Raw genomic sequence first — 18,011 nt, forward strand, 5'->3', positions numbered from 1 at the left:
GCAGCCACTCATGGGCCTGATCCCAGGGCTGATTGGCCCAGAAGCTTTGACTTGTTCCTTTTCCCACCTGGACTAATTCACGCCTCCTTAGGTGGCCTTGTGGTTCCCTGAACCCCCTTATTCTAGACCCAGCTACTGTAGTCCCAGAGACACCTAATCTCAGGACTTTCAGCCCTACAGCAGTTCAGAACTCCTAGCTCAAGTGATCACCAATTTCAGTCCCCTCAGTAGCTAGGTATGCACCACTTCACCTAGCAATTCTAAAACTTTTATAATTTTCCTTTTTTCTGGTCACATAAAGTACATTAAACTATTTTTCAATTTATTTACCACATGTGTTATTCTTGCTGTAACCAGCAGTAACATTAAACAGATTAGAAACTGAGAGATACTATAATCCAATGAATAGAAATTAGCATTGGGAAGCAGATAAAGCCCCATTCCCAGTGCCACCATTGTTATTATTATATAAATTGTCCTGGTTCTGCTCACTTCACTCTTCATTAATTCATACAAGTCTTACCAAGTTTCTCTGTACCAATCCTTTTTTTTTTTGTCATTTCTTGTGACATAACAATATTCCATTTATACTAATATTTATTTAACCATTCCTCAGTTGGTGAGTGTCCCTTTGTTTCTAGCCCTTTGCTGCAATAAAAAGATGTGCTATAAATATTTTTGGTTCTTTTCCCCTTTTTATCTCTTTGGGGTATATGCCTAGTAGATGCACAACTGAGTCACCAATTTTTAGGACATAGTTCCAAATTGCTTTCCAGAATGATTACCACTAATTCACAGCATCACCAAAAGTGCATCCTCAACAATTGTCATTTTCCTTTTAGTGTCATCTTTGCCAATCTTATGGGTGGAAACTTTGAGTTGTTTTAATATGCATTTATCCTCTCATTAGTGATTTGGAGCATTGTTTTCACATGGCTGTTGATAGTTTTGAGAATTTCCTGTTTATATCCTTTGGCTATTTATCTATTGAGGAATAGCTCTTCTTCTTATATATCTTAGATATGAAACCTTTATTAGATAAGGCAGCTGAGAAGATTGTTTTTCCCTCAGTTAACTGTTTCCTTTAAAATTTTAACTACTGTATTTATATTGTTTATGTAAAAATTTTTCAATTTTTTTGCAGTAATTTTTGTCTAGTTTATTTTTGGTGATCTCTTGTTTGATAATGAAATCTTATCCTATTCATAATTACAAAAGATATCTCCTTCCTTGCTCCTCTAGTCTGTTTATAATATCACTATATATATATATATATATATATATATATCCCTTTAGAGCTTATTGTAAATGTTGATATATGCCTCATTTTTGACAGAGTTTTCTAGTTTTCAGAGGAGTTTTTTTTATTGAGTAGTGAGTCTTTATACCAGTCTTTATACTTTGGTTTTGTCAAATATTGTGCTACTGTATACATTTGTTGTGCACCTAATCTGAAGGGAAAGGAAAGAAGGGAACAAGCGTTTAAGTGCCTGTTAAGTGCTACAAATATTATCTCATTTGATCCTCACAACAACCCTGTATTGTAAGTCCTAGTATTAATTCCTCTTTGTAGTTGAGGAAACCAAGGCAGACCTATCCATGTGACTTGTCCAGGGTCACACAGTTAGTTAAATGTTGGAGGCCAGATTTGAACACAGGTCTTCCTGAGTTTGGGTCTGGGGCTTTATCCACTGTGCCTCACTGCTTCACCGAACAACTTTTCTGCTTTTTAACTAGTACATCAACGTTTTGATAATTTCTACTTTGCAATATAGTTTGAGATCTAGTGCTGGTAGGATGTCTTCCTCCCCACTTTTACAAATGATTTTCCTTGAGATTCTTGATCTTTATTTTTCCTTCAGACCAACTTTATTATATTTTTTTCTAGTTCCATAAAGTAAGCCTTTGGAAGTTTAATTGGCATGACAATGAATAAATTAATTTATGTAGTTTTGCCATTTTTATCATATAGACAAGGGCCAACCATGAGTAATTAATAATTTTTCCATTTATTTATGTTTATCTGTTTCAGTATTTACTTAATTTTTGCATATATTTTAGTTGGTATTCATTTTGAACATTAATTATTTTGAAAGGAATTTCTATTTCCCTCTCTTCAGGCTCATTTTCTTGGCGATCTATAAAAATACTGATGTCTTGTGGTGATTTACTCTATATCTTGCTACTTTGCTGAAGTTATTATTTCAAGTAATTTCTTCTTTAACATTCTCTATGTAGACCACCATTCCTCTCCATCCACACTTGGTCACTTTTTATTTCTTTGTTTTATTGCTAGCAATATGTTTAATAGTGGTGTTAATAGGCCTCCTTGCTTTATTCCTAATTTTAAGAAAGACCTCTAGTGTAGCACCATTATATATCACGTTGACAAGGTCTGGGGTGCTGGGAACCTCAAGAATACCAAGGCAGTGTTGCCTGAAACAAATTCACATGCTCAAGCCATCTCTTAGCCAAGTGGCAAAGTTTACTGTAATGCTTAACAAAGTGAGCACCCCATCAATGTAGTCTTTGGTTTTAGATAGATAATATTTACTATCAAGATAAAGTTCTATGCTTCTAGTGTTTTCGATAGAAATGTGTATTGCATTTTATCAAAGGCTTTTTTCTCCATCTGTTGACATAATCAAATTAGTTTGATTATTTTTGTCATTAATAAAATCTACTAAGTTTATAATTTCATTATATTGTACAGAGAATGTATTTTTTACTAAAAATGCAACCTGGTCATAAGGTACAATCTTTTTGATATGTTGACATCACTGTACCACTAGTATTTTACTTAAATTTTTTTGTATCAATATATATTAGTGATAATGGTTTATAGATTTCTTTCTTTGATTTATTTTTCCTTGGTTTAGTTATGAGGACCATATTTGTATATAGTAGGAATTTAGTCTTTTCCAGCAGACTGTTTCCCTCAATGAGTGCCTAACTCACAGTCCCTTTATTCAATTCCTGCCTTCATAGTAGAGGACTTCAGTATATGTATTGATACTCCCTCAAATAGCCTTACGTGAAATTTACTTAATTTCACATGACCTACTCTTTCATTCCATGTTAGTTATACACAAAGATGATCATATCTTTGATCTTGTCATTACACAAAAATGTTACCACTTCCATGTACATAAACTCTGAAATTCTCTTATCTGTTCTTTAAATGCATTGTGACCTTGAATCTCTCAGCCCCTCAGTTCTCAAGGTCATAACCTTGGCCCTAGCTACATTCCTTTTCCTTCCCCATCTTAACCGCTTGGTAGATCGGTTCAACTCTACGTTGTCCTTGAGACTTTTCCTCCCTATTATATTGCTGATCCTACCGTGACAAGCCTCAGTCTTGGATTACTGCCACCATCTGTTGCCTTCATTCCTTCTCATATGAGGATGAACAAAGCTGGACAAAAACCATGAAACTATGCTGACTGGGTACACTACAAATTTATGTTAACCTCGGCTAGTACCTCACTTTGGCAAAGCAATCCTTTTATACATACCTAATTAACTCACTATCCCACTTATCACAGTGTTTGTTTCACACCTTTTCATCCCTCCTCAAAACTCCCATAGCTCCTCCCTCTACCAGACCTTTCATCTGAGAACCTTGCCTCATATGTTGTTGAAAAATTGAAAGCATTTGCCAAGCTAAGGTGAAAATCCAAAGCCCGAGTTGGATCCAGGGACAGAGTTCAAGATTCTGGTTGAAGAAAGCATTAGTAGGATAAGGAAAATGATTGGAGTTCAAGCAGCTTGGTTTGGAAATGGTGGCTAAGAAGTAATGTGATGGCCTGATTCTAGGCAAGGTAAAATGAAAGCTCACCATCAGAGCTAAGGTGAAGCCAGATCTAAATTTTTGGTGGAAGGAGGATGAGGAGGATCAGGACAATAGCTGGGATGCTTTATGGAGTTATTATGCAGGACCTCCAAAGGTTGCACTCAGTTGATTCGAGTTCAAAGTTGAGATTCTCAACCACAGATTTTTTTAAAATAAATTTTAATGTTTGATCCATAGCAAAACTAGCAGTCATGGGTTTTTATTTAAGACTGAAATGCATTCCATTATGTTTCAACGTAGATGTTCCACGATAAGATTAAAGAAGTTAAATTTTATTAAGGGTGTTAAATTATAAACTTCATAAAGTATATTATGGTCTGAGTTTTTAAAATGAGGTTTTAATGGTGTCTTCTGTTTCTTACACTGTCATAGTTAATCCCAGTCCCCCCCCACCTGTGATCCCCTCTCAGAGACCCAACCTATATAAGAAATAGTATTTTTTTTTAAAGAAAAATAACCAGCACAAAATAATTATGTGCTGAAAAAGTCCAAAAATGTATACAATGTGCTATAACAATGAATGTCCCATCTCCAAGAAGGGAGGAATTAAGAGTTTCCTCATGTCTCTTGGTCAGTCATGCTCGGTTTTTATCATTTTGTTACATTCACTTTTGAGTTTTTTTGGTATATGGTTATTTTTTCCACTTACATTCTTTCTTGGCTCTGCTTCATTTTGCATCAGTTCATGTAGATCTTTTCATGCTTTTCTGTATTAATCACATTCATCATGTCTTGCAGCACAGTAATATTCCATTACATTTGTGTATCACAATTTGTTTAACCATTCCCCAATTGATAGGTATCTATTTTGTTTCCAATTCTTTGTGATCAAAGAAAAAGTACCACTATAAATATTTTGGTGTACATAAGGGTCTTATTGATAGCTTCCTTAGGGCATAAACTTAGTAATGGAGTCTCTGGTTCAGATCATTGCTTTCCAAAATTATTGTACAATTTCATCACTCCACCAATAATGTATTAGTTTGCCTATCATTCTACAATCTCACCAATATTGAGTATGGTCATGTTTTTAGTCATTTTTTTTTTTTTTGCCATTCTACATGGCACAACACATCATAAGCATTACAGGACAGGTGGGATAAGATAGATGTCTTCAGGTATTTAAAGGGCTTTCATGAAAGAGGAATCATACTTTCTCTGCACAGCCCCACAGGTTAGAACGAGTAGCAATGAATATATGTGGTAGAGAGATAGATTTGATCTTATTGTTAAGTAAAAACTTCATGATGATTATTGCTACCCAAAAATTGAATAAGTACTACAGCAGGAAGTAGTAAAATCTGCTTCACTACAGAACTTAAGCAAAGACTGGATGGCAATTTGCTGAGGATATTATAGAAGGTATTCTTGATCAGGTATAGATCAGACTTAATTTCTGAGGTCCTATCCAACTCTGAAATTTTGTGAGTGTCTTCTTATTACTAGGATCTTCATGTACATTTTAGTATTGGTGCGGTCTTTCTGATTACATCGTGACCTCTTGTGGACAAAGCCAATATATTTTTGTTTTGTTTTCCAAGACACAGAAGATAACTCTCCAAAGCTTTTAAAAGAGTTTTTCTCATTAAAAAAATTCATTAATGTAATTTGTTTTTTATATCACCATAATTTTCCCTACTGTCCCTTTCTCTACCTTTTCCAGAGAGTCATCCCACATAAAAATATTTAAAAAGAAAAAAAATCACTATAATTGATCAATACATAAAAATATCTGAAAATATGCTCATACTTATTATGTACCTCCCACCTCTGTAAAGTAGAAGATGGGGTGTATTATCATATCTCTTCTCTTGAGTCATGATTGTTCTTTGCAGTTTTATAACATGGTTATTAATCAAACATAAACATGTGTATATGTGTATAGGATACCAAACCCTAATCAGAGAAATTTGATACAAAGATTTTTTTCATTCAACTACTTCCCTTCATATCTTAGGTGCATTAATTTTGTCTGTGCAGAAGTTTTTCAGTTTCAGGTAATCAGAGTTACCTCTTTTATTTTTTATAATTTTCTCTATCTCTTGTTTGGTTAAATATATATCTCCTGCTAATAGCTTTGGGGAGTATATGATCTGCTTCACTTTTAATTTTTATATTATCTAATCAGTAACATTAAGGTTGTGTATCCGTTTAAAATGTATTGTGGAATATGGCATAAGGTGTTCATCTAAGGCTAATTTCCAGCAGATTGCTTTCTCATTTTCCAAGCAGTTTTTATGAAATAAGGAGGTTATTTTTCCCTGATAAGTGATATTTTCCACTTTAGTAAGCACTGGTTTATTAAGTTCCACTTTTTAAATTCTCCATTGTTAGTCTGTTCCATTGATCTGAGAGAAATTAATATTATACTATTATATTCATAACTAATTATTAATTATGATGCATCTTTTTCCTTCTCTTTCTGTTAAAACTCAACTCCTGTTAAAATCAGTCAGCTTCTGAAGGATGTGGCTGACTGATGAGATTGTTCCTAGCCCTCAAGGCACACACTCTTCAATTTTGGACAGGACTGCTCTCAACTGGGAGATTTAATTTGTGTTTAGAATACAAAGAGAAACTAGTCCAGGTGAGCCCTTACCCTGAGAGAAAGGACCTCTATCCTTTACCTCCTCCATTAGTTTAGGGTGACCCAGCTTGTGAAGGAGAAAACCAGATAGAGAGGTCTGGATGGAAATGGCTATCCCTTCCCAGATTGCTAGAAGCTGCCTAGCCAATTTCTCAGCAGGATGAGCTAACAACTTTTAACCCATCTCCTCATTAAATGTTGATTTTCACTTTTCAAGAGAATTCTCTCTCAGAAGTGATTTAAGGCATTTCAAGGTCTCCCTTGGTGTCTTTGATTATGGAGAGAAACCACTCACCATCAATTTATTGACTGCCAACTAACCCCATTAATAAATTGATTATTAATTACCCAGAAACTGTCTCTTGGGATTTTCTTTAGTTTTAGATCTACCTCTCATTTTTAAAAAATCAATACCAGATGGTTTTGATGACTGTTGTTTTATAATACATGTTTGAAATCTGGAATTGCTATTCTCCCTCCATCCATATTTCATCTCACCTCTTATTTTTTAATATTCTAAACCTTATATTTTTCAAAATTAATTTTGCTATCTCTTTTTAATCAAATTCTATAAAGCAATGCTTTGGAATTTGATTGGTATAACATTAAAAAAGTAAGCTTACTTTAAAAATAGTGTCATTTTTATAATAGTGGCATGGGTCTAGACATGAACAGTGAATAATACACCAACTATTTAAGTTTTCTTTATTTCTTAAACTTTTTTTTATTTTTACATGTAACTTTTATTTTACATCTTTTCAAATTAACAAGCATTCATTTTCTTTCCCTCCCACATCCCTTTTGATTGGAAAACAAGCAAACAATCCCTAAAACAAATACGCATATTCAAGAAAAATACATTCCCACATTGACCATGTCCAAAACATATGTGTCATGCTGCACCCTAACTCTGTAATCTCTTTGTCGGGAGAAAGTTACCAGGCTTCATCACTGGAACTCTGGAATCATTGTTGGTCATTGTATTGAACTGATTTTTTTTAGTGCAGTTCATAAATATTTTATTTTTAAATTGCATATAAAATAACAAATTTTAACATTCATTTTAACAAATTTTGAGTTCCAAATTTCTCTTCCTGCTTCCCTCCCTCCTCACTGAGAAATCAAGTAATTTGATAAAGGTTATACAAGTGCAGTCATGCAAAACATATCTCCACCTTGGTCATGTTGTGAAAGAAAATTGAGTAAAAAAAAACACCAAGAAAAATAAAGTTAAAAAAATTATGCTTCGATCTGCGTTCAGACTCCATCAATTTCTTATCTAGAGATGGATGGTATTTTTCATCATAAGTCCTTTGGAATTCTCCTTGGATCACCGTATTGCTGGGAATAACTAAGTTTATCATAGTTGATCATCTCTCAATGTTGCTGTTACTGTGTATAATGTACTCCTGGTTCTGCTCACTTCACTCAGCATTAATTCATGTGAGTCTTTCCAGGTTTTTCTGGTCAGCCTGCCTATCATTTCTTAAGGAACAATAGCATTCCATTGCATTCATTTACCGCAACCTGTTCAGTCATTCCCCAATTGATGGCCATCCCCTCAATTTCCAATACTTGGCCACCACAAATAGAGCTGCTATAAATATTTTTGTACAAAAAGGTCCTTTCTACTTTTAGTTTTTTTAAGTCTGTGCCTCCTTTAAAATGTTTGGCTTCTGACCACTACCTTCTTTTATCTGTTCTACCTTCTATCACTCCCCTCTTTCTCTTATCCCATTCCCTTCCTGCTACACTGTTGGAAAAGATAGATTTCTATTTCCAATTTATTATATATATATTTTCCTCCTTTTTGAACCAATTAAGATGTGAGTGAGTTTTAAGCATTGCCCACCCTCTCTTGCCATTTCCCCCTCTGCTGTAAAAGCTCTTCCTTTTGTGCCTCTTTTAAGTGAGAAAATTTTCCCCATTTTTCCTCTGCCTTTCTCCTTCTCCGAGGGCATCTGTCTCTTGCCTGTCCATTTTATTTTTACAATCATTTCAACATACTCCCTTCTTCCTATGTAGAATGCTCCTAACTGCCCTAATAATGATAAAATTCTTAGAAGATTCATGCATCATCTTCCAATATATAAAGGTAAACAATTAAACTTTGTTGAATCTCTTATGATTTCTCTTTCATGTTTACCTTTTTATGCTTCTCTTGAGTACTTGTATTTGAAAGTAACATTTTCTATTCATCTCTGGGCTTTTCATGTGAAGTGCTTGAAAGTCCTCTATTTCATTAATAAGCCATTATTTCCCTTCAAGGTTTATATTGTTTTGCTGGATAGATTATTCTTGGTAGTAATCCCAGATCTTTTGCCTTCCTGGAATGTCATATTTCAAATGCTCCACTCTCTTGATGTGGTAGCTGCTCAATCTTTTATTAGCCCGACTCTGACTCCATGGTATTTGAATGGTTTTTTTCATGCTGCTTGAAGTATTTTCTCTTTGACTTGTCAGCTGTGCAATTTGCCTATAATATTCTTGGGAGTTTTCATTTTGTGATCATTTTCAGGTGATGATTAGTGGACTCTTTCAACTTTATCCTCTAGTTCTAGGACATTGGGGTAGTTTCCTTTGATAATTTCTTGAAATATGATTTGTAGGCTCTTTATTTCATCATGGATTTCAGGGAATCCAATAATTCCTAAATTATTTCTACACAGTCTATTTTCTAGGTCAGTTTTTTTTTTAAAAATGATTAATTAATTTTAAATTTCAACATTTACATCCGCAAGATTTTTTTTTTTAAGGGAGGCAATTGTGGAAAGTGACTTGCCCAGAGTCACACAGGCAGGAAGTATTATGTATCTGAAGCTGGATTTGAACTCAAGTCCTCCTGACTCCAGGGCTGGTGCTCTTTCCACTGCACCACCTAGCTGGCCCCTCCACAAGATTTTGAGTTCCAAATTTTCTCCCCATCTCTACCCTCCCACCGCCCTGATGAATACCATGCATTCTGAATATACCTAATCTGTCCTCCCTTCTATCTCTCCCCCACTTCTCTTGTCCCCTTCCCCTTCAATTTTCCTATAGGGCAGGATAGATTTCTATACCTCATTTCCTGTATATCTTATTTCCCAGTTGCACATGAAAACAATTTTTTTTAAATTTTAACTTTTATTTTAAAAATTTTGAGTTCCAAATTTTCTCCCTTCCTCCCTCCCCACCCATCCTCATTGAGAAGGCAAGCAACTCAATACAGGTTATACATGTGTAGTCATGTAAAACTCTTCCATAGTAGCCATGCTGTGAAAAACTAAGTCATCCTCCCCCTTTTATTCTATTCTCTCTTTTGACCCTGCCCTCCTTAGAAGTATTTGCTTCTGACTACTGCCTCCCCCAATCTGCCCTCCCCTCTATCATCCTCCTGCTCTCTTGTTCCCCCCCCCCCATTTTCAGTAGGGTAAGATAGATTTCCATATCCAATTGAGTGTGTATGTTATTCTCTTCTTAAATTAAATCCAATGAGAATAAGATTCACTCATTCCCTCTCACCTTCCCCCCATCTCCCCTCCACTGTAAAAGCCTTTTCTTGTCTGTTTTATGTGAGATAATTTACCCCATTTTACTTCTCCCTTTCTCCTCCCAGTATAATCCTTTCTTACCCCTTAATTTTATTCTCCAGATATCACCCCTTCATCTTCAACTCACCCTGTGCTTTCTATTTATCTGTGTCTATCTATCTATCTATCTATCCATCTATCTATCTATCTATCTATCTATCTATCTATCTATCTATCTATCTATCTATCTATCTACCTATCTATACATACATACATACATACAATTTTTTCCCTCCAACTACTCTAATACTGACAAAGAACTCATAAATTACAAATATCATCTTTCCATCTAGAATATAAACAGTTCAACCTTAATAAGTCTCTTATGATTTCTCTTTGCTGTTTACCTCTTCATGTTCCACTTGAGTCTTGTATTTGAAAGTCAAATTTTCTATTCAGCTCTGGTCTTTTCATCAAGAATGCTTGAAATTACTCTATTTCACTGAATGTCCATTTTCCCCCTGATGGATTATGCTCAGTTTTGCTGGGTAGGTGATTCTTGGTTGTAATCCTATCTCCTTTGCCCTCCAGAATATTATATTATATTCCAAGCCATGTGGTCCCTTAATGTGGAAGCTGCTAAATCTTGTGTTATCCTGATTGTGCTTCCACAATACTTGAATTGTTTCTTTCTGGCTGCTTGCAATATTTTCTTCTTGACCTGGGAACTCTGGAATTTGGCTTCAATATTCCTAGGAGTTTTCCTTTGGGGATCTCTTTCAGGAAGTGATAAGTGGATTCTTTCAATTTCTATTTTGCCTTCTAGTTCTAAAATATTAGGGCAGTTTTCCTTGATAATTTATTTTTTTTGAAGGTTAATTGATATTTATTAGTAGTTTTTATTTCTTTTTAAAAATTTTCAAGTATAAATTTATTTATTTTTAGTTTTCAACATTTACTTCCACAAGATTTTGAGTTTGGGATTAAATGAGTGGTTTAAAGTAATACAGTTTGTAAGTGTTCGAGGCAGGATTAGAACCCAGTTCTTCCCTGCCTCTAAATCCATCCCATGCATGATGACGCACTGTCTCTCAATGTAGAATATATGGAATATTTTGCTTTTTAGGTGTTTATATTCCTGGTTGATAGATGGACCCCATCTATAAAATGAAAATGATAACCCTGGCCTTTTTCCAAGGTTATGAAGGTCAATAAGTTAATATATACATATATATATATATATATATATATATATATATATGAAATGCTCTGAAAGCTATAGAATTCTATGCAAAAAATGGAAGATATTCTTTACTATATTTTCTTAATATAGTAATTTCTTTCTTATAAAACAATAATCTCATGTTAAAGGTATTAGATTCATTAGAATACAAATTATAGCCACTATGTTGTCTTCCATAAAGCAAACCGTAATAATAATGATAATAATAGCTAAAAATTATATAGTTATTGCTCTATGCCCAACACTGTGCTAAGTGCTTTGCAAATAGTTTTTGATTCGATCCTAACTTTGGGAGGTAGGTGCTATTATTATCCCCATTTAGCCAGTAAGTGTCTTGGACCAAACTTGAACTCAGTTGTTCTTGACTCCAGACACAGTGCTCTATCCAGTGTGCTATCAAGCTGCCTAATCTGGCTACTTAATGAGAAAACTGGTATAATAAATGTTAAACAATTTATATAATGATGTTCACTTGACATGGCTTTTACATATTGTGTACAATGTTAGCTATCAACAGAATTCGATAGTTGGGAGTTTAATAAATTGAGGAATATTTCCTAGCTATAGATAAATTGTGCCATCTGTAGACTATTAATAAGCATATAATGATAGTTGACATTTCTGTCACACTTAATTACAACATCATTGCAGTGTATTTGAGATTTCACAGGAATGCTATGGAAGAAATCTTCCAATAGTGCATATTGAAAATTATCCAGCGCATCTATTGTACATGACCCTTATTCATGCTTTCTGTATATTTACTATTAAGAAATCTTTCATTCATTATCTTGACATCATGAAGCGTGAAGATACAAATGCAACATTGATTATCATTGCCTCTTGCCACAGGCTAACCATATATATATATATACATATATATATATATATATACATGTATATATATATATACATATATATATATATACATATATATATATATATACATATACATATATATATATATACATATATATATATATACATATATATATATATACGTATATATATATATACATATATATATATATATGTATATACATATATATATATATATACATATATATATATATATACATATATATATATATATACATATATATATATATACATATATATATATATATGTTTTTTCTCTGTTTATTTTTTTAAATATAAATTATTTGTTTTTAGTTTTTGACATTCACTTCCACAAGTTTTGAGTTCCAAATTTTCACCCCATCTCACCTCCCTCACCCAAGATGGCATGCATTCTGAATATCCCTTCCCTAGTCTGTCCTCTCTTCTATCTCTCCCCCTTCTCTTATCCCTTCCCCTTCTATTTTCCTGTAGGGCAGGATAGACTTCTGTACCCCATTTCCTGTATTTCTTATTTCCCAGTAGCATGTGAAAACATTTTTTTAAACATATGTTTTTAAAACTTTAGGTTTCAAATTTTCTCTCTTCCTCCCTCCCCATCCACCCTCATTGAAAAGGCAAACAACTCAATATAGGTTATACATGTGCAGTTACGCAAAACACTTCCATAGTAGATATGTTGGGAAAAACTAACTCTATTTCCCTTAATCCTATCCTGCCCTCCCATTTATTCTATTCTTTCTTTTGACCCTGTCCCTCCTTAGAAGTATTTCTTCTGATTACCCCTTTCCCAATCTGCCCTCCTCTCTATCATCCCCTGCTCTCTTGTCCCCTTCTCCCCCTATTTTCCTGTAGGGTAAGACAGATTTCCATACCCAAATGAATGTGTATGTTATTCCCTCCTTAAGCCAAATCCTATGAGAATAAGATTCACTCATTCCTTCTCACCTTCCCCTGCTTCCCCTCCACTGTAAGAGAGTTTTTTGGTTTTTTTTGAGATAGTTTACCCCATTCTACCTCTCCCTTTCTTCTTCTCCAAGTATCATCCTCTCTCATCCCTTAATTTTATTCTCCAGATATGACCCCTTATCTTCAACTCACCCTGTGCCCTCTATCTATCTATCTATCTATCTATCTATCTATCTATCTATCTATCTATCTATCTATCTATCTATATGCATATATATAATTTTTCCCTCCAACTACCCTAATACTAACAAAGGTCTCATGAGTTATAAATATCATCTTTCCATGTAGGAATATAAACAATTCAATCTTAATAAGTCTCTTATGATTTCTCTTTACTGTTTACTCTTCATGTTCCACTTGAGTCTTGTATTTGAAAGTCAAATTTTCTATTCAGCTCTGGTCTTTTCATTAAGAATGCTTGAAAGTCCTCTATTTCACTGAATGACCATTTTTTCCCCTGAAGGTTTTTACTCAGTTTTGTTGGGTAGGTGATTCTTGGTTGTCATCCTATCTCCTTTGCCCTCCGGAATATTATATTCCATGCCCTGCGGTCCTTTAATGTAGAAGCTGCTAAATCTTGTGTTATCCTGATTGTGTTTCCACAGTACTTGAATTGTTTCCTTCTGGCAGCTTGTAATATTTTCTCCTTGACCTGGGAACTCTGGAATTTGGCTATAATATTCCTAGGAGTTTTCCTTTGGGGATCTCTTTCAGGAGGAGATCTGTGGATTCTTTCAATTTCTATTTTGCCCTCTGGTTCTAAAATATCAGGGCAGTTTTCCTTGATAATTTCTTGAAAGATGATGTCTAGGCTCTTTTTTTTATCATGGCTTTCAGATAGTGAAATAATTTTTAAATTCTCTCTCCTGGATCTATTTTCCAGGTCAGTTGTTTTTCCAATGAGATATTTCACATTGTTTTCTAATTTTTCATTCTTTTGGATTTGTTTTACAGTGTCTTGATTTCTCAAAAAGTCACTAGCTTCCAATTGCTCTATCCTAATTTTTAAGGAAGCATTTTCTTCAGTAAGCTTTTGGACTTCCTTTTCCATTTGACCAATTTTGCTTTTTAGGGCATTTTTTCTCCTCATTGGCTTTTTGGACCTGTTTTGCCATTTGGGTTAGGCTGTTTTTTAAGGTGTTATTTTGTTCAGTATTTTTTTGGGTCTCCTTTAGCAAGCTGTTGACTTATTTTTCATGATTTTGTTGCACCACTGTTATTTCTCTTCCCAGTTTTTCCTCTACTTCCCTTACTTGCTTCTCAAAATCCCTTTTGAGCTCTTCCAAGGTCTGGGACTGATTCATATTTTTCTTGGAGGCTTTGGATGTAGGAGCTTTGACTTTGTTTTCTTCTTGTTGTTGTATGTTTTGATCTTCTTTTTCACCAAAGTAAGATAATATAGTGTGACTCTTTTTGCCCCCTGCTTGCTCATGATCCTGGCCAACTACTTGAATTTTAAACTCTTTGTTAAGGTAAGAGTCTGCTTCCAATGTGGAGAATGTACTGTCCCAAGCTTCGGGGGTTTGTACGGCTATTTTCAGAGATACTTCTAGGGACCTGTAAATTTCCAGTTGTTCCAAGTGGTATGATAAGGGGTGAAGTGTTTACTCTTCTCCTGGTCTGTGCTCTGGTCTGTGAATGGCCGACTAAAAGCAGTCTTTTATGTCTTGGAACTGTGAGGAGAATTTCCTCTCCCCAGCTAGTGCAAGCTTCAGAAAAACCTGGAAACACTTGTATGGTCTGATGCTGAGTGAAGTGAGCAGAACCAGGAGAACATTGTACATAGTAACAGCCACGTTGTGTGATGACTAACTTTGATAGACTTAGTCCTTCTCAGCAATTCAAGGATCTAAGACAGTCTCATGATGGAAAATGCTATCCACATCCAAAGAAAGGACTATGGAGTTTGAATGAAGATTGAAGCATGCTATTTGCCATTTTTTCTTCCATTTTGTTTTGTTTCCTTTTTCTTGTGGTTCCTCCTATTGGTTCTAATTCTTCCTGACAGCATGACTAATGTGAAAATATGTTTAATAGGAATGTATATGTAAAGCCTATATCAGATTGTGTGATGTCTTGGAAAAGGAGGTGGGGAGGGAGAGGGAGAAAAATTTTAAACTCAAAATCTTATGGAAGTGATTGTTGATAAATCAAAATAAATTAATAAAAAAGTATCTGAGGCTGGATTTGAACTCAGATCCCCCAGATTCCAGAGCTGGTGCTCTATCCATTATGCCACATAACTGCCCAGCCAATTCTGCTTTTTTTTAGGAATTATTTTCATCAGCACATTTTTATATCTCTTTTTCCATTAGGCCAATTTTTGTTTTTAAAAGTATTATCATTATTTTTTTTAGGATGTTAATTATCTTTTCACAATTTTCTTCCTTTGCCTTCATTCCTTTTCCTGATTTTTCCTCTGCCACTCTTATTTGATTTTGAAAATAATTTTTTAACTCTTTCAGGAATTCCTGTTGGGCCTGTTCACGTATTTTTGGACATTTTTCTTATAGCTGTTTTGATGTCATTGTTTTCTTCTATGTTTGGGTCTTGCTCTTCAGTATCATCATGGAAGCTTTTTATGGTCAGATTATCTTTTGTTGTTTATTCGTTTTTCCACCCTATTTCTTGTTTTGGCACTTTATGTAAATGTTGGGCATTGTTCCTAGTGTGAAGCCAGAGGAGCTATGACTCAAGCTTCAGACTTATTCACACTCTGTTTTCAGAGCTAGTTCTGAGGGTTTGCAAGTTTTTGATGCTTCCAAGGTAGTATGATCTGGAGAAAGGTGTGGTCTCACTGTACTTTTTGTTGGCCCTTTGGTGCTTTTCCAGGAAGGGCACCTGATTCCTTCCTATTGCATTTGATACTGATCCTCAGGCCCTTCCTCCTTTAGTATTGAAAATGATACTTTTCCTTAGGGCCCCTGATCTCTTGGGGCTAGAAGCATTACTGCCTTTCAGAGTTTCCATTCTCCCTTGAGTAAAAGTGCTCCTTTCTGTTTTTGAATTATGACCCAGAAGTGAGCATAAACAATGGAGTTGCCAAACAGTTGTCCCTTAGTACTTCCCCTCCCTCTTGACTGAAAGTGCTCCTCTCTGCCCGGAATGACCCAGAAATGGATATAAAGGCAATACAGTTCCTAGACAGCATCTGGTCCTGTATCCACAGGGTATGGGTGTGCCCTGTAATCTCTTTCTGACCAACTGCCACATCCCCTTACTATTTCTGACTTGAGAGCTCCCAAAGCTGGTGCTGCTTCTGTCTCCACCAATTACTCCCACCACTGCTGTTTCATCCACATGGGCTCTGGGGTAGCTTCTTTCCATGTCACAGATCTCTCTTTACTATCCCTTATGTTGTCTTGGCCTGGAAGGATATCTCTGACCTTTTATTGGCACTGCCACTCCAGAATTTGATTTGAGGTGTCATTTTAAAGTTGTTTGGAAGGGATGATTAAGAGGGCTTGACTGAGTGCTTCTCTACTCCACCATCTTGGCTGTGCCTTGGAACTCCCTGTTGAACTCTATTTTAAACACAGATTGTTGCCTATCATTTTCCTTCTGTTCCTGTTTCTCCTGAGAGATCTTTTGCAGCATATAACTCTGCCTACCATGGCAGTGTGGCTGTAGAAAGCTTTCACACCCTGGTGTACTGCTGCAGTCTCTAGAAGATTTCCACCACCCAGACCCAGGAGCTCCATGGCCCTGGAAGAGGGAGGGGGGAACCAGGTTGTGGAACTGGTTTTTGTTGCCAGAACATGTATTAGTCCCTCCCTCAGAATCTCATATCCTTCACTGCTTAAACCTATCCAGGGCTTTTATCTCAGCCTGCTCTTCATCTCCTTAATTAGACTAGGCTCTCCAGTGAGAGTGAGACTGGGGCCTTTGTGTTTCTCTCATTGTCCCCCCTCTGTTGCGGTGAATTGGATTAACTAGCGCATGGGAGGTGGATGAGGATGTATAGAGTGAACTCTGCATAGATATCGTTTTATGGTATTTAAAAAAAAAACCTTTTGGATTCCAGGTGTCCTAAATCATGGAGATAATTGAAGGTGCTTTATCTTTAGTGAATAATTTCTACTTTGGTGGGGTTTGAGAAGTCAAGGCGATCAGAGAAAATGTTTAATCTTCCATCTTGTTGATTGTATGACCCAGAAGTCATCCCACATGGATGTCAGTAGTATGAGATTTTGTTGAAAACTGTATGTTTATATCCTTTTGACCACTTGCTTATTAAGGGTATAACTTGGATACCAAATCTGTGTCGGAGAAATATAATACAAAGATTTTTTTTTCCAATTGACCTTCTCTTCTTATCCTAGGTCTGTTAATTTTTGTGAATAAACTTTTGAGGTACATGATCAAAATTATCTATTATGTTTTTCTTAGTTACCTCTATCTCATATTTTATTAATAAATACATGTACCTGTAGATGAAAAAATCTTCTCTTATAATTTTAATAGTATGATCTTTAATATTGAAGTCACATATTCCATTAATTATGTATCATGGAATATGCTATAAGGTATTGGTCTAAGTATAATTTCTGCCAGAGTACTACTTACTTTCCAGTTTTCCAAGCAGTTTTTATCAATTAAGGAGTTCTTTCCTAAATAATTTGTGTTTTCTTGCTTAAAAAACATTTTTTTTCTTCCTTGTCTATTATGTTCCCTTGCTCTACTCCTCTATTTTTTAAAGCAATACTAGATAGCTTTGATAACTGCTGCTTTATAATACAATTTGAGGTCAGAAAGTGGTACCTCCCCTCCACTATCACCCCCACAAATCTCTGTTTAAAGTCCAGAACCTTTGGGCCCCACCAGACGAGGGGACAATGCTGGATTTTTTTTCCCAAAGATACCAAATTTTGAAGCCAAAACAGACTTTGTTCATGTTGTTTGTCTCTTGTTTTAACAATGTATGCATTAGAGGATAGCTAGTTGGCACAGTGGATAAAGCACTGGGCCTGTAGTCAGGAATATCTGAGTTCA

The sequence above is a fragment of the Phascolarctos cinereus genome, unplaced genomic scaffold, assembly GCF_003287225.1.
Source record: "Phascolarctos cinereus isolate Bilbo 61053 unplaced genomic scaffold, phaCin_HiC Scaffold_4;HRSCAF=312, whole genome shotgun sequence".
Taxonomy (NCBI): domain Eukaryota; kingdom Metazoa; phylum Chordata; class Mammalia; order Diprotodontia; family Phascolarctidae; genus Phascolarctos; species Phascolarctos cinereus.